At 41.0% G+C, this 27,523-nt stretch overlaps 1 protein-coding gene across 17 annotated transcripts in view; it reads left to right on the top strand.

The window, feature by feature from the left end:
• Positions 1-27,523, top strand: part of LOC125451860 (cAMP-regulated phosphoprotein 21-like) — a 405,355-nt gene that overhangs the window by 168,352 nt on the left and 209,480 nt on the right. For 3 of the 17 annotated variants that reach the window (XM_059645789.1, XM_059645787.1, XM_048529524.2), the window contains exon 1: positions 12,074-12,307. The exons of 13 other annotated variants lie outside the window; for them this stretch is intronic. The gene's annotated coding sequence lies outside the window, so the exon portion shown is untranslated. Of the gene's footprint in view, positions 1-11,495; positions 11,618-12,073; positions 12,308-27,523 lie in introns of those variants that run through there. One more of the 17 variants, XM_048529529.2, reaches the window with a different exon arrangement.

The raw sequence follows: 27,523 nt of genomic DNA, 5'->3' as shown, positions 1-27,523 counted from the left end.
AGTCTGTTATACTACTACAGGTTCGCTCACCTCATCCTCAGGAAAAAATGGACACGGATCATGCAAATATAAAAGCCTGGTAATGTTCAGGGATTTATTTAACCTTATCCACACTCGGGAGTGCTTTTCCAGGGATTCATAGTTGCAGTCAGAGGCATTGCTGTTCTGACTCCCAGTCTCTGCGCGGCCTGCCTGTATCCCAAGAAATCCCATTGATGCTTGCTGTAGCCTCTGAGAGTTGACATGGACATTAACTACCTTTCAACAGTTAAGGCACACAAGCATCTTGGCCTCACCTTTCATCCTGAGCAGGTCTCCCAGGGTTCCACCTTCTCCTATCAGGGCTGTGGTTTTTTTAAATCACTTTTGCCACCTCTCTGCTCCCCGTTTGGGAGGGTTTCTGTTGAACCAGAAGATCAGCCCGTAATCATCCACTGCCTGGATCCAGTCACACTCTGTGATGACATTTTATTGGGGGAGGGAGTGGAGTTTTAAAACTCCTTGAGGAGAATTATGCCGGAGTGTTTTGTAACTTCTGAGTTCAGTGCCTGTGCCCGTTGGTTCGAAGTAAGCTGGTTGACATGTTCAAATTGCAGGCACATCTTGTCAAGCTGGACCCTGAGGTTATGGAATTTTTGAAGGTACACCTCAGGCATAGACGATCCACACTTTTCCCAACGACAAATGCCGCGGTAAGAAGGACTGACGTTGTATGGGACACATTAATTGTTGTGCCACCCGCTTGAAATTCCTCGAAAGGAATTAAATGAGCAAACAGAGCTGTCTCCACCGCAAGTCCATTAGTGTGTGCATGGCTTGCAGTAGTGATCCTTCTTCTCATCTTGAGCTGTCTCAGTTCAAACTCCGCTTCTTCTGGCTTTGTCTCAACCATACATTTCTATCTTTGCTCTTTCTACTTTTTCTCACCTCCCAGTGGTTCCCATTCCTTCTCTTTTTATTGAAATTCTAATTTCTCTTCCTTTGATTTTTACCTCTCAACTGTTAATCTGTTTTATTGCCCTCAGTTTCCACCCATTGGGTGCCCCTTTTGGAATTTTGTGTTGTCTGATTTTCCGGCAAAAATCTTTTTAACCGTTTGAAGAACAGAGCATTTGAACCTGCAAAAGGTTCAGTTAGGAATGTTCTGGCATCATTTCCACTTGAAGGACTGTAGATGCTGTAAATCAGGAACAGAATGGTAAAGATCAGCAGGTCTGGCAGCATCTGTGAAGAAAAATTAGAGTTAACATTTTGGATTCAGTGACCCTTCCTCAGAACTGTTCCGAGGAAGGGTCACCACACCTGAAATGTTAACTCTGAATTTTCTTTCCAGCGACTCTGTTTTTGTTGCAGATATTTCTATGCCGTTGTAGCATTTTCCCTTAAACTGGTTTCAAAGTGACAATTTAGTCACTTTAATTCTTGAGTTTTACCTGTGTGTTCAAAACACAGCAATAGTTCTCATTTTGATACATCAAGAACCTGCCAATGTCTTCATTTCCTTACAGTTCCAGATGGAATACTGCAAACATTTACACTTCCAGGTGAGAAGAGATGAGCATGCTCCCATTTTTTATTGACCAGTATCCTCAGTTGATTACAACATGTTTAATTTTTTTAAAAATTCTTTCCTTGTGCACGCCTGTTATTTTTCGCCAATCTTAAATGGGAAATTTAGTCAATTTAGCCAGGATTTCCTGAGTTTGCAAAGAATGAGTTTATTAATTACTAAATGCAAGAAAGAATAGTAATGTAACAAGCATATCATACATGCGTATTAGAAATAAGAGGTGAGTTCAAAAGGATTAAAGATTTTGGGTTAAATAAGAGAAACACAACAGTCTCTAATCTGTTTTCAGAGATCCAATAGATGAGCACTTCAGCTGTTGGAGTGAAGGTTGTTGGTAGCATTGAAATTGTCGTTGAACAACTATTTTCACAATCTTCAGATTCACTGAGATTGTACAATTCTGATTTCTTTCAACCCATGATCAAATTCCAACACTCAGTGACAGTGTTCTTTAGTCGCCCTGTTTTCCTTACGCCTGCCTGCTAGATAGCTGACTTCCAGCACTCAGAGAGCGAGAGAGACACAGAGAGAGAAAGTGTGAAAGGGTACCCCTTTACCTGCAACATATGAGTAACTAAGGGATAAAAGCAAAATACTGCAGATGTTAGACTTCTGAACTGAAATCAGAAAATGCTAAAGAAATTCAGAGGGTCTGGTAGTATCTGTGGAGAGAGAAATAGAGTTAAGGTTTTTAGTCTAGTATGGCTATTTTAGAACCAAAAAGAGATGGAAAATTATAGCTTTTAATGCTAGTGACAGGGTGGGAAGAGGAGCAACAAGTAGATAGTGAGTGTGCCCAGACCAAAAGACAAATGCTGTGATAATGGTGGCCAAGGAAAGATTGATCTGTAAAATAGGTATAAACATTAGCCGTCAAAAGGAGAAAGTAGGATAGTGAAAACTGCAGATCATAGAATCATAGAATCCCTACAGTATGGAAACAGGCCATTCGGCCCCACAAGTCCACACTGCCCCTCTGAAGAGCATTCCACCCAGACCCATTCCCCCATCCCTGTACTTCCCATGTCTCACCCACCTAACTTAAACATCCCTAGGCACTACGGGCAATTTAGCACGGCTGATCCACCTAACCTGCACATCTTTGGACAGTGGGAGGAAACCGGAGCACCCGGAGGAAACCCATGCTGGAGTCAGAGTCAATACAATTTGGAGCTGGAGGAACACAGTGAGTCAGGCAGTATTGGAGGAGCAGGAAAGCCCTGATGAAGGGTCCTGACCCAAAACACCGACCTTAATGCTCCTCTGACACTGCCTGATCTGCTGTATTCCTCAAGCTCCTTTTTAAGCCTACATTTATATATTTGTCAAAGGGAAGAATGTAAAATGTGCAGGCAGTTTGGTTCATAATCTGAGTGGAGGTGGTGGGGGTACTTGCTGTTGAGCATTATCTTTACTGTCAAGGGGTCACAGACCAGTCTGTCTGAAGTTTGTTTGACACCTTCGGTGTTACATCCCATTGGTCCTACATAGAGTTTTACACAGGCATTTTTTTTGTGCAGCAAAAACATTTTGAAATTAAGGACTACAAATCATCATATTATTTCAGTGTTCCAACCTCTCCATCATAACAGTGCATATGGTAGAGGGCAGGGGCTGATTGTACTGTGCGTGACAGAGGATGAGGCTTATTAGAGAATGTAAGTGTGACTGTCTGTGCATGTGTGTGTGATAGGGGAAAGGTCTGATTGCAGTGTGTTTGAATGAGTGTGTGTACTTGTACAGAAGGGATGGGCTCATTAGTGTGTGCATGTCGGAAATATGGCAATATGGGACCCGGCTGATTACACTGTGTGTGGTAGGGTGTAGGGGCTGAGGTGTGTGTGTGTGTGTGTGTGTGTGTTTGTGCGTGTGTGTGTGTGTTTGTGCGTGTGTGTGTGTTTGTGTGTGTGTGTGTGTGTGTGTGTGTGGGGAAATGGGCTAATTAGCTGTATCTTATGTCACTGGGGAGCATGAAGAACCTGGCTGAAACCTCAGTGGCCAGGAACTATCACACTGTCTCACCTTATGTTGTATGCTCATTCAGAAGCAGTCCATTTTTCTCAAAGCTCAGCACTGGGTTCAATTCTTCATTCAGATAAATTACCCATCTTGTGAATAAAATCCATTTTGTTTTAACGTTATATAAGGTACATCCAAAACCAAAGTGAAATTGCAGCCTCTTTGAGCATAAATATTACTTGGTGTCATTTGAAATCCTCAATGGATTATTAAAAAATGATTCGTCTTGTCTCATGTTAAAATCTATGTTGGCAAAAATCACCCTTGGGGAACCTTTTTTAATTTGTTCATGGGATGTGGGTGTCGCTGGCTAGGTCAACATTTATTGTTCATCTATAATTGCCCACAGGGCAATTAAGACCCTCCGAAATTGCTGAAGGGCCTGGAGTCACATGTGCGCCAGACGAGGTAAAGATGGTAGTTTTCTATTCTTAAAGGAAAGATGTAATGTTACTATAGGCAAGTTAATGCTGAATGCTAGTGAGAACAATGGTGAAAACAAATGCCTGGCACTAGCATGATGAGGGTTGCTGCAGTCAGCCAGTCCTGGAATTTTGTTTCACATTGGTAGAAAATAAATTGAAAGAAACTGAACTTGAAAGGCAAGATAGCAGTAATTAATTCAGGGTAGCCCTCACAAAAGAAGATGCAATACAATCAATTACAATAGTAGAACAATTAATGGGAGTAGGCTTACTACGGGGGCTGGAGGAGTTGGTAGCGGAGAGGGTAGGATGGAGAGTGGCAACCAATGTTTTACACAGTGTAGAAAGGGCATGTTTTGTGGGTTTTCTCCAGAAGTGTGTTCTGAATCATGCATCTTTATGGTGGGTAGGTGAGTAACTCTCAATGTTGTAACAGGGTTGCTAGAAAATTAATTAGGTGTAAAGATCGTACCTTTTTATTCTGGCAGATCTGTGCTCCATGTGTTGAAGAAACCAAAAAAGCACTATTATTCCTGGAATTATCAGAAAAGTTAAAGATTTATACAATTTACACTGAATTCCATAATTTACCTGTCTTTTGGACCCAGGCAGGCAGAAAGCATGGGCCAGGTTTCTGTAATTAACAGTAATTACCATTACAAATAAACAGATTCTAGCTACAGGCAAACAATTGCGCACTGTCAACATTTAACTGCGAGTTAAAACTCTAAGCCACTTATCAAACTTCATGTATCCAGATGGATACAGTCAAACACCAAAAAAAGGGTGTTAAAGGTAGAGGGAAAGCAGTTCATTGGTCCCTGTTCACAGAGTCACTGAGATAATCCCTTTCCGTTTGTTCCTTGGCCATCCTCCGTTCGCTTGTTTACAGGAGGCACGTGGCAGGTGATAACAAGATATAACATCTCAGACTTAACAGCTATGCAACAACTCCGAAGAACTGATGAGCGTAATAAATAGGCTTTCCTTGGGGCTTACAGAGAAAGGACAGTTTCTTCCTTTTCAGTGGTCTGATGGCTTTCACACCAACAGCTGTTCATCTGCCTGGGAACCAATCCCATAATTTTTGGCAGGCAGAAGATCATTATCATTGACAACTGGTCACCATTCCCCAGACCATTCAGTTTCTTGTTGCTGCATGAATTTTTCCATTCGTACACCTCCCCCCGTCCTTGGATCCAGCTCATTTGCAACTAGACATCCCCTGCTGCTAGAACAAACAGCAGTTTAAACAGCACTTTTAGTGAATGTCAGGTAAATTGCTTTTAAAAAATATAAGTGCTGCTTATACTGCTGTTTGTTACCCTTTACACAACCCTTGGTTTTTAAAATAGTTCTGCTTATCTTTTTATTTTTCTGTATTATTGATTGTGAATTAAAATAGGAAAAAAGGTACGATCTTTACAGCTAATTAACTTTCTAGCAACCCTGTTACAATATAAAGACATTGAGAGTTACTCACCTACCCACCATAAAGATGCATGATTCAGAACACACTTCTGGAGAGAACCCACAAAACATGCCCTTTCTACACTGTGTAAAACATTGGTTGCCACTCTCCATCCTACCCTCTCCGCTACCAACTCCTCCAGCCCCCGTAGTAAGCCTACTCCCATTAATTGTTCTACTATTGTAATTGATCGTATTACATCTTCTTTTGTGAGGGCTACTCTGAATTAATTACTGCTATCTTGCCTTTCAAGTTCAGTTTCTTTCAATTTATTTTCTACCAATGTGAAACAAAATTCCAGGACTGGCTGACTGCAGCAACCCTCATCCTGCTGGAGCCAGGCATTTGTTTCAAATCTATTCTTCATTTTGTTCTGATTCTGTATCATCTCCAGATTCTTCAGGAAAAGGTTGAAACTTAAACAGCCATTTTTCATCAAACCTGAAACATAATTTAAAATGTTGGCATTGCCAAGTAATATTTAGGAGAACAAATCAAATTATTTGCACTTTGGAAATATAAGGGTAGGCATGAATAAGGATACAGTTCTTTAGCATCATACTATGCCGTCAGCAGAGTCCCAGCTATCAAGATAAGGCCAAGAGAATTTCAAGAACTGTAAAATCACAGGCGACATCAAATAATAAACATGCTGTTTATTAATGCAACATACATGCCAACTCAGAGCCAACAGAAACTACTCAGCAACTAGCACGAGCTGCCCACTAGCTTTGAAAAGCTGGTATAATCTCCAAAATGTTAATGTTCAAAGAAAAGTACCAAAGGATGGAGGGTAGGCTGTCGAGGCAGTTGACATGTGCTTGCCAAGAGTTTGCAGGTGTTAATTTGTAATGTACAAAGTACAGCTAGCATTAATGCTGAGTAGGAAATGGCTGAAGGAGGATATATGTGCAGAATGCTCAAGGTTTCTGTTGTGTGAGGGACAGAGGTCCATCAGCAAACACATTGACTTCGGGGATGAAGAAGTAGTGAACAAATTTCAAAAGGAGCGAACAATTCGCAATCGCTCATTTGGCATTTTTTGGTCTCATAAAGGGCATCAGATGCTTGGGACCACTTTTACTTTCAAGTTCCTTTTAAGCTGCACACCATCCTGACGTGAAAATATATCACGGCTCCTCCAGTGTCACTGGGCCAAGATCCTGGAGCTCTCGCTCTCTCTCTCTCTCTCTGACGGCATTGTGAGAATGGACTGCAGCAGTTCAAGAAGGCAGCTCAACACCACCTTCTGGAGGGCACTTAGGAATGGCCAGTAAATGCTAGCTTAATCAGGGTTACCCACATTCCATGAATACATCAAATACTCCTACTTCAGAAACCTTGTATGGTGCAGTTTTAATTTTCAGAATTACAGAAAGGGACAAGCAAGAAACAGACTATTTGATGTTTCTGATTCATAATGTTACCCAGATTCAACCGAAATCTCTTCTTTATCCTTTACTATCAGGAGCTTTCCATTTGTTTTTCTCTTGGTTTTATCTCGATTCTCTTTTAATACTTCTGTGATTTCATTTTAACTGCTCCACAAGTTCTGCATTCGAACCAGCCTTTTACACCCCTATTCCCAGCAGCCTGGGAGACCCCTATTCCCAGCAGCCTGTGAGACCCACCCCCCCCCCACCACATCCAGCAACCTGTGACTGCCCCTAGTCCCCAGAGTCTGTGAGTTCCCTGCACTCAGCAACCTGTGATCCTATCCATCACTCTGGAAGTCAAGAGCCTGAGACCACCTCCTATAATTGGCAGCTTACTCCTTCATTCAGCAGACAGCAAGCAACCATTCCCTTCCCCATTCCACAGGTAGGTAACAGCTTGAGGCCCACCTACAACAGCTGCATGCATTCCTATCCCCTTTATAATATGCTACCAGCTCCCTTCACCCCCTAAACCACATGCAGCTTATCATCTACCACTCATCAAATTGCGCCCTGACATGATGATGTTGGGGGGGGCATGACCCCGTGAAATATACACCTCCATCATCTTCCACTTCTGCATTGTAAAATCCCAAACAATTATTGTGAAATTAAGCCAGTCAATGCCAGAGAACATCCATCTTATCTCACAAAGGCAGCTGTGCACAGTACAAGTATTAAGGAACATAAGCTTTTTATATAAGGCAACAGATTTTTCATTCTGTTATTTAAAAATGGGAAGTGATTTCATGAATATGGGTCATGCAGAGGTCAGTGCTCTGTTTATCCACTGTTTGGAGCCAAAATCAAACCCAATCCAAACCAATAAAAATGAGGATAATTCCTGTTGTCTATAAGATCGTAGTGGGAAGAGTTTAGCTTGCTTCAATCTTGCACCTAATCAATAGTCAAAACTGTCTCAAATTTTCATGAAATTTTCATGCCACAAGAATTCTTTGAGGGAAATTAAACTTTTTCAGCAACTGCATCTTTGAATATTATTATTTACAAGTGTCCACTTGCATTTAAAATCACATGTTCTCCATGGGAAACAGTTTCCCCCTCTGTGGGGTAGCTTCACCCCATCCTGTGCAAGAACGCCCATGCTTGATCCTCTCGATCTGCCATCAGTTAAGGCAGTTATTGGCCACGGAAGTGTGGGGAGGAAAGGTCACTTGTTAGCCTGCTGGGAAAGCAGCTACCTTTGATAGCCAAGATAATAAAGTATGAAGCTGGATGGACACAGCAGGCCAAGCAGCATCTCAGGAGCACAACTGAGATGCTGCTTGGCCTGCTGTGTTCATCCAGCCTCACACTTTGTTATCTTGGATTCTCCAACATCTGCAGTTCCCATTATCACTGATACCTTTGATAGCCCCTCTTTCTGCGAGCCCTGCTCATGAGAAGAATGTAAACAGCAGATAAATTCTCGCTGATGGATCCCCTGAGGATCATTCTCTGACCAATGGAGATGCTGTACATGCTGACTTTTGATTTATTGGCAGTTTCTATTCGCCCATGATACCACTGCCATGGCCTGTGATTCACTGAGAAACTTGTCTACAGTCACCTGTCAGTTCTTGAGGAGTTGACAGTGAGGATGAAAGTGAGCAGCACGGTGGCTCAAAGGTTACCATTGCTGCCTTACAGTACCAGGGACCCGAGTTGAATACCAGCATTGAGTGTCTTCCTATGTGGAGTTTGCACATTTTCCCTGTGTTTCCTTGGGTGTGCTCCAGTTATCGCCCACAGTCTGAAAGTGTGCAGGTTAGGTGGGTTGGCCGTGCTAAGTTGCAGCAAGTTGTCTAGGAGTGTGCAGGTTAGGAATGCATAGCCATAGTTTCAGGGATAATTGGGGGGCTGGGTCTGGATGAGATTCTTTCATTGGGTCAGTGCAGACATGATGGGCCGAATGGCCTCTTTCTGCACTGTGGGGATACTGTGACATAATAGTTACTACGTTTCTTGGTCATCCCTGTACCAAAGACAGGAAAAATTCCATCCTGCACATTCCCCACAAATTCTTCTGTGAAATTAAATGCCTTCATCAGGCTATTCTTTATCCTTGACTGTTAAAGAGAAAAAGGCCCAAGACTCAAGGTTATAGATCCTTGGAGAGATGACAAACTTTTTAAAAATAGTGAGCGGACCCCACATCCAGATGTCTCTCCCCATTTCAGGCAGATCCCACTTAATGCAGATGAGAGCAAGTGACAGGGCAGGAGTTACAAATTTTTAGATGATCTTGAAGGAGGAATAAGATCTGCAAGAACTTAAAAATTATTTAAATCCCAAACCTTTATAAATAAAAAAAACTGTGCTTATGTCAATGAAAGTTGAAGAAACTTCCAATTGTGACGCTATTGAAATCCCTAACTCTTAAAATTTTTTGTGGATTAGTGAGAGTTTAAAAAATATTTTAACAGTTGTAATAGTTTGCTGACATCATTCCAATGGTTATCATAATATTGTAAGGACCACATCTTTTTGATTGTGAACTGGAATGGGAGAGTAACTACTTTAAAAATCCAAGCGTATGGAAGGGCTGGCTGGGCCTCTTAAAAGCAATTTACCAAAACTCATTATAAGTGATGTTTACGCTGTTGCGCAGCCAATGCAGGAGGCTAGTTGCAGATAGACTGGCACCAATCGAATGTGTGCAAAGTGAGATTTGGTTGGCCATATGCAGCTGATTGGTATGTTGGGTCATAACCAGCTGTTGATATCAAAGACATCTGGCTGCTACCAACTATGTGTTTGCTTCCTGAGCAGCTGAACAACTTATGTGCATAAACGATGTTACCAGAAACATTTGGACTTTCAAAAGGGTAGGTGAGGTGTCCTTCCAGTTGCTGTACATTGTTGTTTTTAAGCGAATAAGTCAGAAACTATATAATTTATGAGCCAGTCACTCTATGCTTCTTGGAAAGAAGAGAAGGGGATTGAGGAGTAGCAAGCCCTGGCAAGGGGGAGGTAGTAATGTTCATGGCCTCCTTAAATGGGCAATGTTCATACACCACCCCATCCCATGGAGAATATTCATCACTCCATCTACCCTGCCAGAAAGGGCCTTCCCATTGCCACTCCTACCTCGAGAGTTGCCTCCACTGAACAGTTTCCTTTCCTCGCCAAACAACGCTCACCGTGTACCCACGCCACAGACAGTGCTCAGTACACCCCTCCCCCTCCACTGGACATTGCCTATTCCCTCCATCCCGTCCTGAACTGTCTTTACCCCTTCTACTTCTGCTCACTTCTTACCCCCGCTGAACATTGGTCACCCTCATCCCACCTCCATATATAGATAGTACTCATCCACTCCATTCCCTCCCTGACAGTAAAAACCCTTTTTCTAACTTTCACTGGGCAGTGCTCCCCCCCACCCTTCCCCATTCAGACCCTGATACTGTGCACAAAACAACTGCAGATGCTGTAAATTAGGAACAAAAACAATGTTGCTGGAAACGCTCAGCAGGTCTGGCAGCTGTGAAGCAGAAAACGTTCAAGGCCCAGTGACCCTTCCTCAGAACTGATAGTGGCTGGGAAAACGTCAGTTTATACACAAGAAATTGGCAGATGGATGGGGTTGGGAGTAAATGGTAGGATAGAGCCCAAAGGGAGAGCATTCTGATGCTGCTCATTCTCCATCAGCCTACCACCACACACCCTCCTCCCTGTCTCATTTTCCCTGAGTCCTGTTCAGCAGCTGACAGACCAGTGATTGTTGATGGATGCAGGTATCAATTGGACCTATTGAATCTTAATGTGTTGAAATAAGGTAAACACAGTCAGGATGAAAAAGAGAGCTGGGATTAAACACTGTCAAGGGATGAGAAGGAGGAATAGCATTGTCAGGGGGTGAGGCTGTGCTGTCTTGAAATTGCCAGCTTCATTTAAAATAGAGCAAACTGATGACAGATCTGCATAGAATCCGTACAGTGTGGAAGCAGGTCATTCAGCCCACGGAATCCACACTGATCCTCTAAGAGAAACCCACTGAAATTTACCCCTCCCGATCCCTGTAGCCCTGCATTTCCTGTGGCTAATTCACCAAGCTGCACGTCTCTGGGGAATTTAGCAAGGCCAGTCCATCTAACCTGCACACCATTGGGCTGTGGAAGGAAACTCATGCATGGAAGATGTTCACATTCCAGATAGAGAACCTCTCGTGGCTGGTATCAAACCCAAGTCCCTGACACTCTGAGGCTGCAGTATGAGCTACTGAGCCATCGTGGCACCCTAATCAGTGTGTGTTGAGTTCATGATAAGGAAAGATAGCTTGTTTGTCCCCTGTTCTGGAAATACTCTGAACAGTATGCTTCCTGGTGATATTTTCTCCCGTTTTGTAGCTGGGGCCAGCATCACTGGTAGAAAGACTCTAGCTCAAAATGGCATTTGGACAAATTAAATCATGGTGATGCATCTTCTCTGCTGACTGGAAGATCTGGGTGTATAAATTTTCTGGGGCTATATTCTGTATATTGTTTCAGGGGTGGTAGGGTTGAACATGTGGGAGGTATCTAATTTTGCGTGCAGGGAGTAAATGTAGGGAAAGGAACGAAGGGAAAGTGTGTCAGTTTCCTTTTCAGGCAATCTCTCCAATTCTGCCGATGCTATGATATACCTTCTGCCTGCCTGATTCAGTGGACCCAGGAACCTCTCTTTAATTGTTTGACTGCAAGAGACATGATTTAGCGTAAGTGCTTTAACCTGTAGTTGCTGCTTATTGCCTGGTGCTCATCTAATGCAGACAAACTAGGTATCTGTATGGTGTTTTTCTGGGTTTGAATATTGATACACACAGAATGGATGAATTAGTCATTGTTGTCGCTCATTTCTTGTAAAGCTGCAAACTGAATATTTGTTCTGAGCTGGTTTACGGCACTAATTTTTTTGCTGTTACCGTGGTTACAGGTTTTTTAAATAAGGGTTGTGCTGCATTTAGAAAATAAGCTCTTATGATTACATCGGGGCTTTTTATTGTACTTGATAGAGTACATGGGAAGAAAAAAACAAAATTATCAGTCATTTGGAAATAAGTTTAAGCTGCTTTAAGCTACATGGGCTTCTGTTTTGATGCAACCTTGTGAATGAACAGCAGGGCTAGTTGTAGGTGAAACAGTTTTTAAAGATCCAGCAACCAATGAATATACCAGATAATCATCTGCCCCTGAAGCGTCATGACCAAAACTGGTTGTGAGCAGGAGGATGGTTATCACATAGCTACAGTAGACTTAGCAGCCCTGTGTGTGGGTGGAGTGAGCTCTCATTCTTGAGAGCAGCAGGGGAGAAGGAAAAAAAATCATGTCTTCCAGGAAGGCAGATACATAGCAGCATTGAACTGTGAGTTTGTGAAAAAAAACTTGGCTTCTGAAATTTAGCTGAGGTAAGAAATGGTGTTCATTTTTCTGAGTGTTTGTTGGCTTTCAGTGGACTAGTTTTGAGATATTGCATGTTAATAATGCTTCAGGACCAGCCTTCAAAAACCGAAATAATACATTTTAAATGCTGGCCATAAGTTGCATGCAGCATGTAATAATTCCTTCTCCAGATTTAATGTTATATTAGCTTTGGAAAGCTGGTAGAGCTGTACAATGCGAGCACAATCTGTGTGCAGAAAAGAACTGTTGAGAGAACAGAAAAGCCTTTTCCTTTATTTGCTGCATTTTGCTGCCTTGTATTCTGCAATCCAACCTAAAGTGCCCAGTACTGTTCCACACTGAAAGCTGAAACACAATAATAAGCTCAGCTGTGCATTGCCAAGCTACTGTAACAGTCAAAGTTACAGGATCTCTACTGTCTGAGATAAATATGCTCAGTCAATATTTATTGAAAATTGAGAATAGAACAGCATATAAAAGTTGCTTATGGCACTACTACCTTTATTAATTTCAGGGTCTCAGCTAGTAATTGTTTGGACTTTATTATTCAAGTTTTTTTGCCATGAAGACTTACAACGAAGAGAAAAATCTTGTATTTAATGTCATACTTTGGGCTTACTGATGTTCGAAATTAATTTGTTTACAACAGAAAGATAGAAGTTAAAGTGATAGAAATAGATATTGTGAAATTGATAAGTGTGGTGCAAATCATTTTGCTTCAAGCAAGTGGTTTAATTTAATAATTGAAGGGTCAGGTATGGTAACAGTATTGTGTAGGAAAGAGCTACATGGCTTATGATAGTAGATTTGCTTTGTATTTGAATTATCTTGTGTGTTAAGAGTTGTGTTTCCTAGACAACCATGACATCTTCATCATTGGAGCAAGTGGTACTTCAGCATTTACCATAGTGCAAATTTTTGTGTAATTTAAATAATCTAAGATCATGTTGTACACAGGTTGCAAGTATGAATATAAGAGAGAGATAATAAATGTATCTAAGCTATGGGAAAGATGCAAATAAGATTTGAATAAAACAACACTCGCGACAGCGATCAATCACCAACGTAACTTTGACACTGAAGAGCTGTTGTCAAGTGTGCAATAATAGGACATTAACCTTAAAACTTTATTAAGTTGGACTTGACACTGAAGCAATACTGTTATGGAAAATTGTAGATACCTTGCAGAGTATTATGCAGAGAGTGCTTAGGTATATTGCTTGTTCACTTTTCTCTTTCAAAAATATCCCACAAGGAAATGTTTCTATTAACATAAGAAAGTGACAGTTGATGAAAAATGCAAGTTCTACTTTAAAAAAAAACATTTATTCCTCATTTCTCTGTGAAAAACTTTATAACTATGTATGGGAAAAGAAAAATGCTCGGTATACTTTATTCCTATTTTACAAACATTTGTGAATTGCTTGTAGTTTGTTGCATTTTTAAGAGCTTAAATGTAAGTTTTTAATGAACTGTAGCTGAAACATCAATTTTGTTTAAATCATTGTGATCTCTTTCCTTTCATTTTGTGACATGTTTGTTTCATTCCCATATTCTGTTGAAGATAGCCCTGATATTTTGTAATGTCAATGACCAACTCCCTGACAGTGATCTTGGTAAAAAAAAATAAGTTGATAATAAAAGAAATTATTGTAGTGTGGGTTCCTGTGCTCCCTTGCATTCATGAGAAATGTTTTTTGACTTATGGGTCATGCAAGATGAATACACAACAGTATCATCGCCTTTTCACATTTGTGGTGTGTTTTTTTTAATTTTGCTGACTGCAGTTTTAAGAAGAGTTTTAAGTTCTAAATACGAGTTTGAGTTGTGCCTAATTGCAAACAATTTCAGCAATTTAATTAAAATATGTACTTCTTTAGCCTAGGCTAAACACAGCTCAACATTGTCCCGGAATCCTCAGTAACAAATAGAAGTTTGATAATAATGTGTCCATCTCACCCAAATGGAATTAGTACCTTTTTCTCAAGATCAAACAATTAAGTCTTTGCACTTTGCACCAAAATGCACAAAAGTCTTGAGAACACCAGGTTCAACTGGCAACTAACCTGAGTATATGCTGGCTTGGCAATTCTTCAAAAATGGAGGAAATGCTGGTAAATAAAGAGAACATTTTATTACGAGGAGGTGGATTTTTATTATCATTTAAAATGTCATTATTTAGTCTGTTTGTTTATGTGATGCAATATCATAAGTAGCTGTGAGTCACAGAGTCTAGCAATATATGCTAAAATTGACGCTTTGGTTTCTGTCAGGAACAAGGATAAATCTCAATGGTACAAAAGAAAACAAAAATAGTTCCTCTTTTGGAGGTAGTCATACTATTTGCTGAGTAAGCGTGTCAGCAACTTCCTACAGGTGATTGAAGATTCCATTTCACTGGCAGCTCCTTTAACAGAATGATTTTGTAAATTTTGAGAGAAAAAAGAATCACCATTGATTTTATTTATTTTTAATGAATCACCATTCAGAGTTTATTGTCATTGTTGGCATTGCTTTAAAAACAAGGACCAAAAAATATCAACTGCTTGTAGAATCTCATGTTTAACTCATTAAAGCGCTGTAAAATCTAATGTATGAGTTCCACCCTCAGGCAGGCTTTATTGTCATGTAATTACAGCTTGTACACAGATAAACTTTATAGTTACTTTTGTGAAGGAAAGTTGATAAACTACATTTTCGGGCATTTGTTGCATTGATTATACTCTCAATGCTGTGTTAATGCATAGGTTTTCAAAATAGTAACCCCAAACCCAATGGTTTCTGCAATTCAGGAGCCCCTCAGGTGAGCAGATATTTTATCCTTTTGCAGATTGGTCTACAAGCAACATATCGTACTGAGAGTTCTACATTCTGTGTTTTTTAAAAATATTTGTTGGCTTTTATTAAAATGTGAACTTTTTTTTCCCGCTACACCAGTGTTATTTTCTCCTAGCTACTGGGCACTGTCTGTTGAAATTAACATAGGTGATCTCTGGGAGGATGTCCATAGGAATGCAATCATGTTTGCAGAAGCCCACCCCGTCACCTTCGCAAATCCAGAGAGCTCCTAAACTACTAATTCAGGCACATTTGGATTGCAATGGTGAAATGCTGACATGCCTTCTAATTTATTGGCAATGTTGCAGTTTTGAATGATGCTCTCAGTTACTGCTAATCCTGCTTTTTATTGTGCCTGAACTCTTTTTTGATCAATTTGATTTTCACCAGTTGCTATTCTGCTGGCAAATATGTAATTTGCAAATCCACTTCCAAGAGTCAGCTGCCACTCAGTTGGATGCATTCTCCTTCCTGGGTTGGAAGGTTATGATCTTAAGCCCCAGCCAGGAATGAGTATAAAGATCCAGATGCTGAGGGAATGCTGTCCGATTAGAGATGTTGGCTTCGAGATGAGGTGTTATATTGTTTGCCATCTGCTTTCTCAGGTGGGTGAATAAGATTCTGTGGCACCATTTTGAAGAAAAACAGGAAAGTTATTCTTGGTATTGTGTACAAAGTCCACATATTAATACAGAATTTGTGTGGACAGCTATAACATGTTTGTTCTAGTTAGTGCCCTAAAGGTTTAATGTGAGTTGGCACGCTGCTTTTAAAAGTTTCCCCTTTTAAAGCACCTTCAGCTTTCTTGGTGTCTAAATGATCCTGTGTTCATGACCTTGTTCACTATCAACTTTGTTCACATCTGTTCTTTACAGGAAACCACATTATTGAGAGAAGTATCCTTTGCTTTAAACAGCACATCAGTATATCAGCTTCACAACTGGAGTTCGGCTGGTCACGTAGTTCACTTGCCAAAGCCAGTTATCCGTGGAAAGGTTGAGACTGGGTTGTCTGTCATGGCAGTCAAACAATGCACCATATGGATACTATAAAGGCTGAGGGACTTAGGAACAGGAATAGGTCATTTTGGCCAACAAGCCTTCTCTACCATTTAAACAGTCTTGGTCGATTTAACATTGCAATGCCATTTACCCGCACTATCCTGAAATTGTGCTTTTGTGCTCCTAAGATGCTGCTGGGCCTGCTGTGTTCATCCAGCCTCACATTTTATTATCTTGGAATTCTCCAGCATCTGCAGTTCCCATTATCTCAAATCAATTTTGTACTCCTTTTACTTTTTTTCCTTAACTATGACTCATAACTATAAGTTATGAATTTAGCTAACTTGCAAAATTAGAAGGTTTTGATAGAGAGTTTCTCAATTACTTTAAAACCAATTCTTAATCAATCTGACAAAAGTATTTGCTAGTGGGATAACAAGGTGTGGAGCTGGATGAGCACAGCAGGCCAAGCAACATCAGAGGAGCAGGAAAGCTGACATTTCAGGTCCCGGCCCTTCTTCCTGGGTTTTGGAAAGTGTGATCCCAGTTTGTAGTAATATACAGTAATACAGTTAAATTGTTTACAGCTATGCTGCGAAGTATACAGGCAGGTTTTTTCTTGCAATTCTGTGAACATTTCTGCTGACAAAGCCATGTCCTTGCACCAAGTCTCTTTGGAATATTTGTGAAGCATTGAATATGTGGATCGGAAATAACCTAATTGCAGGTGAGCACATTGGGAGTATCTGTGAGTATGACAGCAGAGATAATATTTTAGGCCCAGCAACCTTCCTTCAGAACACTTTATCACTTGAGTTCCAAAGAAGGGTCATCAGACCTGAAACATTAACTATACTTTTTCTCCACAGATGCTGCCAGACCTGCTGAGTCTCTCCAGCAATTTCTATTTTTGTTTCAGATTGCCAGCATTCTTTTTTTTTTAAATTTATTTTTGGATGTAATAGTCTCCATTTACTTGAACGAACACATATTTGACAAAACTCAAGAAACTTGACACCAACCAACACAAAGCAACCTGTTTGAGTCACACTACTTCCACTGCCTTAACCATTCATTCCCTTCAGTGGTGACAGACTGAGGCCACAGTGTGTTCCACTTACAAGATGCACTGTAGCAATTCATCAAAACTTCTTCGACAGCACCTCGCAGCCCTGCAGTAACCACCATTTAGAAAGACAACGACAGGATGACACCATCTCCAAACTCCCCTCTGCAACATACTGTCTTCATTACCATTGCCAGTTCCAATAGCACTGTGGAAGTACCCCAGTATAAACCCGGGTCTCTAAAACATTACCCTAGAACATTAACAATCCAGTGATAATAATACTAGGCCATCACCTCCTGTATTGTGCATAATACTCCAGCTAAGATCAGATTGGCACTGTATATAAGTTCATCACAGTTTCCCTGTTCTTAAAATCAATACCTGTATTAATGAAGGCTAGAACACTGAATGCTTTGCTAACACAACTTCCTTTCTGTCTAGCCGCATTATTGACTTATATATATAAGTACCTGGATTTCTCTGATCCCCAGTATCTGTAGAATTGTACCCTTTATTTTGCACTGTCTGTCCTTGTTCTTTATACTGAGATGCATCACCTTGTATTTCTCTGTATTGAAACTCATCAGACACCTCCCACCCACTCCACCAACCAGTCGATGTCTTTTCAAAGTTCTGCACTGTCCTCCTCTCAGTTTACAATTCTCTCAACTTTTGTGTCACTCACAAACTTTGGAACTGTCCCATGCACAACAGGATTTAGATCATTAATATGTATCAGGAAAAGTAACAGTCCCGAAACCGAATTCTGGGGAACTTCAGTAATAGTGTTCTTCCAGCCTGGAAAATACCCATTGACCATTACTCTCTGCTTCACATCACTCAGATAATTTTGTTTCCATATCACTGATATCCCTCTTATTCTATGACCTATAACTTCCCTGATGGGTCTGTTATGTGGTGCTACATCAAATGTCTTTTACGATGTTTATGCGCAACCTATCAACAGCCTTGCCCTTATCAACCCTCCCTATTACCTCTTCAAAAAAATTGAGTTAATTAGACTTGACTTTCCCTTTACATATTCATGCTGACTCTTCTTCAACGATTGAATCTTTTTTCATGTATCTTTTAATTCTATCCTGAATAATTATTTCCTGAAGTTTTCCCACCATAGAAATTAAATTGATTGATTGATTATTGCTGAGACTGTCTTCAGAGCTTTTTTTTAATCAAGGGTGTTATGTTTGCAATTCTCCAATCCTTCTGCTACACCTTCAAATGCAAATAAGATTGAAAGGGTATTGCATCTCCTCTGTCCCACTCAATATCCTTGGATGCATCTTATCTAATCGAGGTGTTTTAACAATTCTAAGTACCAAAATCTTATCCAATACCTCCTGCTAATCAAACTGGAATCTCTTTTTTATTGGCTTGTCATGGACATTGCTGGCTGGTCAGCATTTTTATTGCCCATCCTAGTGGCCCTTGAGTATTTAAAAGGGACCTGAGGGGCAACGTTTTCATGCAGACGGTAGTGCTTGTAGCTGCCAGTGGAGGTGGTGAAAGCGGGTGCAATTACAACATTTAGAAGGCATCTGGAAGAGTATATGAATAGGAGGTGTTTAGCGGGATATGGACCAAATACTGGCAAGTAGGACTGGGTCCGTTTTGGATATCTGGTTGACATGACCGAGTTGGGCTGATGTTTCCAAGTTGTGTAATTTTACGGCTCTACTTAGGGGCTAGTGATTTTTGTATCATAAGATTTATGATAACAGTGAAAAATTGCATAGGTCAATCTAGAGTGATTGTTGGTGAATCCTTCTAATGACTGAGTTCCCTGCTCTGCTACAATGGCTGGGGCCATATTTATCTTGTAGGTAAAGACCCATGTAAAGTATTCATTTAATATTTCAGCCATTCCTTTTGCCTTGATGTATAAACCGCTTCTTTGGTTCTTAATCACCACCACATCTTTTTGCTAAACAATTATGTTTGAGTGCTTATAAATTACATTGGGATTCCCTTTCTATTAGTTGGCATTCTTCTTTTCATAACCCCTCTTTGCTTTTCATTTTTACACCTTCTGTTTGAACATTCAGTTCTCCATTGCATTTACTATCTGGCACCTGTCATCAGCATATCCTTTTGCCAATTTTTATTCCCTTTGTCAGCCAGGAATATCTGGATTTCTTGACCTGGCTTTCTCTTTTGAGGGAACATACCTTGACTGTACCTGGACTATCAACTTTTACAATGTGGTCCATTGTTCAGTTACTGTTTTTCTGGCCAACCTTTGGCTCCAGTCTATCTGGTCCAGCCCTGTTCATGCCATATTGAAGTCAGCTCACCTCCAATTGATTATTCTTACTCTAGTTTGCCATATGCAATTTTTCACTATCATCATAAATCTTATGGTATAATGATCACTATTCCCTAAGTAGAGCCGTAGAATTATACAGCATGGAAACATCAGTCTAACTCATTCATTCCAATCAGATATCCAAAACTGATCCAGTCCAATTGGCCCATATCCCTCTGAACCCTTCCTATTTACATACCCTTCCAGACTCCTTTGAGATGTTGTAATTATATCAGCCTCCACCACTTCCATTGGCAGTTCATTCCATACACGCACCACCCTCTGTGTGAAAATGTTGCCCTTCAGGTCTCTTTTAAATCTTTCCTCTCTCACTTTAAACCCATGCCGTTTAGTTTTAGACTCCCTTACCCTGGGAAAAAGCCCTTGGCTATTCACTCTATGATTTTCTCAACCTCAATAAGATCACCTCTCAGCCTTTGACGTTCCAGGGGAAAAAGAGTCCCAGCCTATTAGCCTCTCCTTATTGCTCAAACTCTCCAATCCTGGTGATTGTAAATCTTTTCTGAACGCTTTTAAGTTTAACAACATCTTTCCTGCAGCAGAGAGACCAGAATCAAATGAAATATTTGAAGAGTGGCCTAACCAATGTCCTGTAGAGCTGTGACATGACATCCCAACTCCTGTGCTCAATGCACTGACCAATGAAGACACTTATGTCTGTCATCTCACTGTCACTTAATCTAGTTATCCCATTTCTAGGAGTCATGTCTAGCAATACCTCTTATCTTGTTGATCTGGACACATATATATCCAGAAATTTTGCTGAAAACAATCTAGAAGCTCTTGGTTCTTGCTGCCCCTCTTATTATGTCTATCCCAGATGAACTAGAGGTAAATTAATTTCCTCATTGTAACAACTCTATTGTACATACATCTGTCTGTAATTACTGGTTTTGATCCTCTATATCTCCCTCACTATTTGGCCTATATATTACACAGAGCAGTTTAATGCACTCTTTTTATCTAAATCAATTTTGTCCTTGAATTCTGTGAAGTAACTTTTTTCTCCAATACTGCAAAGCTCTGCTTAACTAAAAAGACCATCTTCTTTTTGCCTTTCCTATCCTTTCTGAACACCTTGGAGGCAGAAACAAGTAACACTGAGATCTGGTCTTCCTTAAACCAGATCTTGTTTATCACCGCAACGTGATAGTCTCATGATGGCAGCCTTGGAAGCTGGCGGGACCAGGAGAAGAGCCTGGAATCCATTGGGATGGCTACCTGATCCATTGGCAATCCCAGAGTAGTCTCCTGGGTTAGGCCAGGATGCGGAACTGCTATCTGCTGAATGGAGGTGGAGAACTAATTTAAATAATTAAGACCTGACTAAGATGCAATTTAGAGAGCTGCCTGCGTTTTCCTGACAGTGGAGCAGCCTCCTGCCTCCAGGGCAGAGGCTATTTTAATGAACACAACCTCCCACGTACTGATAGGGGAACAATCATAGTCTGAGGCTCCTTCCAATAAAGAGGGCAGCCATTGGTAGCAATAAAAAACAGACAGAGGAGTTTCTGCTGTGAGGGATCTGCCTGCGTAATTACCCTGGCAAATTTATTATTGAAATGTAAGCCTTCATTTTGAGGTGCTGTTCTAGTCTCCTATCTGTATGAGCTGTGCTCTGTTCTCCCAATAAATCTGTTAAAGATTTGACCTGCAAGACTTGCATTTTGGACACACTGGGATGTGCCCATCATCTTTAATTGAATGGCACGTGCAGAGGCTTCCTCCAGGAAAATAGAGGCTCCAACAAGTGCAGTTTCAGGATCTGTATATGGTTTCCATATCAAAATCACCCAGCCAATCTTTCAACTCAGAGATCTTTCATCAGAAAGGTCTGATCAAAGACCATCAGTCTCAAATGTTAACTTTGTTTTTCTCCACACAGATGCTGCTTGAAGTGCTGAACATTTTTAGCCTTTTCTTTTTGTATTATATTAATCTGTTTTACATTGCTACAAGCAACTGAGATATAATCACAGCCGAGAGTAGTTTGGGCATCATACATAAAGGGAGGATCTTTGAAACTCATCAGCAAGAAAAGCCAAATCAGTGGGATGGCAGCAGCCAGCAAATGACCCAAACAATTTTTTTAAGCAAGCTTCACTATGAAAAGTGGACTTGCAGAAGATAAATATTATTCAACGAATCAGTCTTTTTATGGAAAGCCTAACTCTTTTGTACTTAGTTCGTGATCTTGATTCCAGCGCCAAGAAGCAGATTTGAATTGAGCAGAATTTACCGCTGCCAACAAGAAGGAAACAAATTATTCAACAAGTCAATACTGTGTATCTCAAGGCAAATGATTACACCTTTTGGTTATAACTTAGTAAGATATTACTCTCAACAATCAAGTGTGAAATTGACAAACTTAATGTTGGAAAATAGAAAAATCAACTAACTCTCTTCTTGCAAGATTGGCCTTTATACTATCCACTTTCAAGTTGGATGTTTATGACAGTGTTCAAGTGATAAAGACTGAAAAAATAATATGTTTTGAGGTACTCTTCTTCAGATGGAAAAACAATCTGGTATTATGCCCACAGGCAAGGTTCATAGTTCTTATTGGGAAAGCTGTTTACATTTCATTTCGTGTCTCACCAGACTACAAGACAATTTTTGTTTTCAGTTTTGCTCCATGAACATCTAATATCAATTCGTTCCTTGCTCATTCCAGTTTTGACATAAGACAACATCTTATTAGGATAGTGTTGCTATGGTACAACATATGCTCTGTTCCCTGGGTTCAGGCTTCAGTGAGCATTCATTTGTTGAACCAGTTGTGTCCATCATAGTCCTATGCCAATTAGCAGCTGCATATGCTTGTAATGTATCTCTCATCAGCTATTGCACCACATGTCAAAGCCATTAAAATAGTATCAAAATGGAAATGCATTATTAAGTTAAACTGATCCATCGGACTGTAAATGGGATAAATGAAATATATCTCCTCACTTCAAACTATATTTATCACTCACGTTGATTGTGCTTTCAAAACTGAGGGGATGTCAATAACTCTCAGATTTTGAAATATCATAGTTTTTATTTACTCTCCTTCAGTTTACCAAGAAAAAAATACAACCTCCAAAATGCTTGATAATAAGTAATATAAATGTGTGTAAGAATTAAATCATCTGCTAGAAAAACTGGATGAAGCTACTAAATTTAACATGTAAAATGTTTGTGTTTTATATTTACATAACTTAAGTTGTATTTTTTGTCTTATCCCTTAAGTTTGAAATGATTCTTTACAAGCCCACTTAATTGAGCTCTGACCATCTATGTAATATTAACAGATGATAAAGAGCCAATTGGTTTACAAAGACCTGTACAACACCGGAACAGGCCCTTCAGCCCACCAAGACTGCATTGACGCATAATGCCCTTCCAAACTAAAAACCTGTTGTCCCTGTGCAAATTGTCTCCCTCTATTCCCTATTCATATATCTGTCAAGATGCCTCTTAAATGTTGCTGTTCTATCCACTTCCACCACCTGCTCTGGCATTCCAGGCATGTACCACCCTTTTTGTAAAAGGACTCTCACATCTCCTCTGAACTTCCCCCCTTTCACCTCAAACTAATGCCCGCTAGTAATTGACATTTACACCTTGGGAAAGACAACAGCTATCCATTTTATACATACCTTCATACTCCTGTAAATTCCTATCAGGTCACCTTTTGACATTCAAGTGAAAACAAACCAAGTTTGTCCAATCTCTCCTCATAGTTAATACCTTCCAAATCATGTAACATCCTGGTAAACTGTTTCTATACCCTCTCTAAAGTCTCTGCATCCTTCTGGTAGTTTGGCAACCAGAACTGTACATAATATTCCAATGTGGCCTAACTAAAGTTCTATAAAGCTGCAACATGACTTGCCAATTTTTACACTCTGTGCCCTGACTAATGAAGGCAAGCATGCCAATCGCCTTGTGACCACCTTATCCACTTATGTTGCCAGTTACAGGAAATTGTGGGCGTTTAGTTGATGGAATCTATCTCCTATCAACATTCTAGCCTTACTATTGAAGGGAACTTGAAAAACCTGAACTGGATTAGCCACGTAAGCGCGGAGGCAACTGGATCAGATTGGAGGCTAGAAATCCAACAGCGAGTAACCGCATGACTCCCAAAAATATATCAACAATCTATAACGCACAAGTCAGGAATATGAGCAAATCCTCCTCATTTACAGAGTTGAGTGTAACTCCAACAAAACTCCAGAAACTTGATTGAATTGATGATGAAGTCGTCAACTTGATTGGCACCAAATCCATAAATATTCACTTTGTCTACTATTGACACTCAGTAGCAGCCCTGTGTACCATCTACAAAATGAACTGTAGAAACTCACCAAGATAATAAAGTGAGAAGCTGGATGAACACAGCAGGCCAAGCAGCAGCTCAGGAGCACAAAAGCTGACGTTTCGGGCCTAGACCGGGTCTAGGCCCGAAACGTCAGCTTTTGTGCTCCTGAGCTGCTGCTTGGCCTGCTGTGTTCATCCAGCTTCACACTTTATTATCTTGGATTCTCCAGCATCTGCAGTTCCCATTATCTCTGCAGAAACTCACCAGGCTAATTCAACAGCATCTTCCAAACACATGACCACTCTCACCTTGAAGGACAGGAGCAGTAGATACACAGGAATTCACCACCCACAAGTTGGCATCCCGGGCACTCACTGTCCTGACCTGGAAATATATCGTCGTTCTTCCAGGACTCACCATGTCAAAATCCTGGAAATCCTACCATAACAACATTGTGAGTGTATCCACAACAAATGGGCTGCAGTGGTTCAAGAAAGCAACTCACTACTCCCACCTCAAGGACACTTGGAGATGCGCAATAAATGCGGAACCAGCCAACAAAGCCCACATCTGTGATTGAGCTGGGAAAAAAGTGACATATTTTAGGTTTGAATCCAATTCATAATGCAAGTTATCATTCCAATTCACTATTGCAATACTATATTGGTGCAAGAGCTAATTATCCAATCTTTTGGATTCAGAGAGCTTTGGGCACAAATTGAAAGAGATCAGATAACACATGCGGTGCTCCCCTTTGTGAATGCTACCTTAACAAACTTGATGATAGAATTCAGTGCTGTTTGGGAGAAAAACACTGCAGTATTTGTCACTGCACTTGGGAGATATTTGATGTGCACTTGGACAGGGTCACTTACAGTTGGAACAAGCATGAGCATTTTCAACTGATACTTCCTCATCAAAACCACAGCACTTGACTTTCAAAAGCTATTGCGAAATGAAGGTGACCGAAAAATACTGTCACAACCATTGTCCATCTGAGGTTTGTCCAGCACTGAGTTTTGAGCAGGGCTCAAAATGTGAAGCTCAAAATACTTTACAAGTGGAAAGTTTAGCAAGTGTCAATATGAAACTGAAATTCATGTCTGAATGTAATCTGTATAGGGCCAGAAATATGCCGGTTGATCAAAAGGGCCACATAATCCATGTAAAAATGCACACCAAGTAATGGAAATGTAACACAGTGTCTATGTACATCACTGTTATTTGCAGCAGAAATCACTTAATAATGAATGCAACTTCGCCTTAAACAAAAGTTATCGGCAGTGAACCTTCTCACTTGCACACTCAACGTTCTGCTCAGATGTTGTGATAGATTACGGGATTTGAGGAGAAATTGACCCAAAATTGAATCAGTTGTTGATATTTCATGTAGCCATTCAACTGAATCACAAATATATTTACATTGATGTGAATAAATGTGAAAAACTCTAAAATTATGACACCAGGTAGTAGTCCAACAGATATATTTGAAATGACAAGCCTTCAGAGCGCTGTTCCTTCGTCAGGTAAAGGAGCAGCACTCTGAAAGCTTGTGTCATTTCAAATAAACTGGTTGGACTAAATCCTGATGTTGTGTGATTTCTGACTTTGTCCACCCCAGTCCAACACTGGCATCTCCGCATAATAAATAAACTCTAATAATTGGACAGAATAATGGAGTAAACTTTGCAGCATTTGATGTATATAATTTTTGCCAGTTTATTGAGTGGGCCAGTTCATAAGTTGCCAGTTAAAACAAAGTTTGCTGTTAAGCAAGTATTTGTGATCTGTCTGTATAATACAATGCTTTATGCCTCTGATGAGCCTGCTACGTTGAAGGCTATATTATCATTCCTAAACTTCACTACCCAAAACCAAACACAATGCACTAGGTGATAATGGGAACTGCAGATGCTGTAGAATCCAAGATAACAAAGTGTGGAGCTCGATGAACACAGCAGGCCAAGCAGCATCTCAGGAGCACAAAAGCTGACGTTTCGGGACTAGACCCTTCATCAGAGAGGGGGATGGGGAGAGGGAACTGGAATAAATAGGGAGAGAAGGGGAGGCGGACCGAAGATGAAGAGAAAAGAAGATAGGTGGAGAGGAGAGTATAGGTGGGGAGGTAGGGAGGGGATAGGTCAGTCCAGGGAAGACAGACAGGTCAAGGAGGCTGGATGAGGTGAAAGGTAGGAAATGGAGGTGCGGCTTGAGGTGGGAGGAGGGGACAGTGAGAGGAAGAACAGGTCAGGGAAGCGGAGACAGGCTGGACTGGTTTTGGGAGGCAGTGGGGGGAGGGGAAGAACTGGGCTGGCTTTGGGATGCAGTGGGGGAAGGGGAGATTTTGAAGCTTGTGAAGTCCACATTGATACCATTGGGCTGCAGGGTTCCCAAGTGGAATATGAGTTGCTGTTCCTACAACCTTCGGGTGGCATCATTGTGACCCTGCAGGAGGCCCATGATGGACATGTCGTCTGAAGAATGGGAGGGGGTGTTAAAATGGTTCGCGACTGGGAGGTGCAGTTGTTTGCTGCGAACCGAGCGGAGGTGTTCTGCAAAGCGGTCACCAAGCCTCCACTTGGTTTCCCCAATGTAGAGGAAGCCACGCACTGGGTACAATGGATACAGTATACCACATTGGCAGATGTGCAGGTGAACATCTGCTTGATATGGAAAATCATCTTGGGACCTGGGATAGGGGTGAGGGAGGAGGTGTGGGGGCTAGTGTAGCACTTCCTGCGGTTGCAGGGGAAGGTGCTGGGTGTGGTGGGGTTGGAGGGCAGTGTGGAGCAGACAAGGGAGTCGCGGAGAGAGTGGTCTCTCCGGAAAGCAGACAAGGGTGGATGGAAAAATGTCTTGGGTGGTGGGGTCGGATTGTAGATGGCGGAAGTGTCGGAGGATGATGCGTTGTATCCGGAGGTTGTCCGGATACATATCTGGTTCTATATGTTTGAGGTTGGAGTATTGTTCTTCATATAGTCACAAAAACCTTAAGGTCTGCTCCTGTTGTTCAACCAGAATAACACACACCCCTTTAACCCCAAAAATCCCCTCAACTCCCAACCTGTCCTTCACTGCTGATTTCAGCTCAGCTCCATAGAAAAACCCTTTATACCCAACTTTGCACACTACAGCACATTGTATGGGATCTTATAGCGTCAGAGTGATGTGATCTGTATGAGATCTGTGGCAGAATTCCAATTAGTCTGGCCTCAACATTGGGAGTATCTTGTGGCGTTATTTTTGCTTTTGAAAACTGATGTGGTGAGTTTCTCACGAGGCAGCAGCAGGTTGCCAGTAAAGGAGGATTATTCGTTGTTAGGCAACTTGTTAATAGCTCAATTTGGCACATTGATCATCAGCTTTTTGTAACCAAAGAAGCTGGATATCAGGGAAACTTGACATGAAAACCAAAGCAAGTAACTGGTGAATTCAGTTTATTGCTTGCTCTGAATGACTTCTAGGTTGAACACTCCCCACCAATACTCAGGGCATGCTCATCCAGCACTGACTAAACGTACATCACATCCACAGATATTGTGTTTGAGAATCTTCATGGCACATTTTCCATACAGTTGCAGCTACTGCACTTCAGTGCTGCATCGCACACTGTACTGGCAAGATCATTGTAATGCTGTGGCTCAGGGATGTGCACCCAGCTTG

This window comes from Stegostoma tigrinum, chromosome 5 (genome assembly GCF_030684315.1).
Source record: "Stegostoma tigrinum isolate sSteTig4 chromosome 5, sSteTig4.hap1, whole genome shotgun sequence".
Lineage (NCBI taxonomy): Eukaryota > Metazoa > Chordata > Chondrichthyes > Orectolobiformes > Stegostomatidae > Stegostoma > Stegostoma tigrinum.
Note: the sequence above shows the minus strand (reverse complement) of the source record. Positions and strands in the feature narration are given on the sequence as shown.